We start from the raw sequence: 1,607 nt of genomic DNA, 5'->3' as shown, positions 1-1,607 counted from the left end.
GTGTAGGGATGATTATACAAATAGCTATTGAAAATTTTGTAATTTATGCTTCGACTCTCATTCAAGTTGGACTAAGTATGCGAATTTCATCGTAGTTTAGAAATACAAGGACTTGGTGGTGGTTTTGTAGTGACAATGAGAAACAAATTATAAATTGGGATGATAACAAAATTTTCTTTTGTGTTTAATCAAAATGTGAGAATCCACCTTGTATTAAAATTTTGGAGATTATATGTGTGTTTTTGTAAGCATACGTAATATTGTATCTATATATTTCTCTCGTCCTCTGGATTTGAAACTTGGTAATAGTAAAACAACGAGGAAAAGTATTAGTACATGATCAATAAATTAATCATAAGGAAATGAAAGAAGTCCTTAGGTTTTATCTCGGACGATCTTCTCTCCTTCCTAATCCAATCACACCAATATGTCAAGATCATCCACTGAATAACAAGATAGGAAGATTGACCCCCTTTTGCTGGAATATATGTACTCACCATGTGATAGTGGAGGGCTCATTATCTGCCTGTATCCTATTCTAGCCAAATTAATGTTCCCGAAAATGAATCCCTTTCAAATTGTTACAAGGGAATACCATTACCATATTAAGCTTTCGCTCGATGGTTCAATTAAATTAAAATACTAATGGCTTACGACTCTCGCGAGTCATGATACAGCATTTTTGAAATATTTAAGAGGACATTTGATTTATGTATTCAGAATTATGATTTAGAATTATTCTCGTTTTACGTGTATTTTTTATGAGAGAAAAATACTGTAGAGAACCATAAATCATGATTCAGAATCAGTGACGAATATAAGAAACAAACGTCCCTGAGTTGGACTTGAATGAGAGATAATGAGGTTTAAAAAAAAACAGAGAGAGAGAGAGGGTTTTGAAGGCTTCTTCATTTTACCTTTAGGCTTTAACTCTATGAAGTCAAGCTGTAATTTTATTATCAGGAATTATAATTTTTTTTTTTTTTTTTTTTTTTTTTCTGTTGGGGTGTAAGGCTGCAAAGAGGATAACTCACAACTTTTTGGTGCATTGCGCTGTCTTTTTGTCGATTAATCTTTGGTACATGATGCTGAATATGTTCCTTTCACAATTTTCAAAGTAGATTTTCCCCGGTGGAGATTATTTATAAAGGAATTATTCAACGGATCGGGTATATTACGTCACTTTATTTATATAATACACTCGTTTAATAAAAATGTGACACTTAAGTGACGTTTATTTTAAATATTTTGTCCGATTTAGGATCATAATTCTTAATTCTATTATGGTATTTTTCTCTTATAAAAAATTTAATTTTTAAAAATTAAAATTATGAACTATAATTTTGAACTCATAAATCAAACTTCACCTTGAACACTTTATCCATATCAATTTTTTATATTTGTGTTTCTCTTTTCTAATGCGTATGACATTAATTGTTGGACAAAACTACCATAAGTATTCTATCTACTTATCTTCTTTAATCAATTTACTTTTACCATTATTTTTGTTTCTAAAAAAAGATAATTGTTCAACACCGGTTGAAATTGAAAAAGATATTTTATACTTTTAGGCTCCGTTCATTTTACCGATTCAAATTTAAAATTCA

Source organism: Morus notabilis, unplaced genomic scaffold, assembly GCF_000414095.1.
Source record: "Morus notabilis unplaced genomic scaffold, ASM41409v2 Scaffold3171, whole genome shotgun sequence".
Classification (NCBI taxonomy): domain Eukaryota; kingdom Viridiplantae; phylum Streptophyta; class Magnoliopsida; order Rosales; family Moraceae; genus Morus; species Morus notabilis.
Note: the sequence above shows the minus strand (reverse complement) of the source record.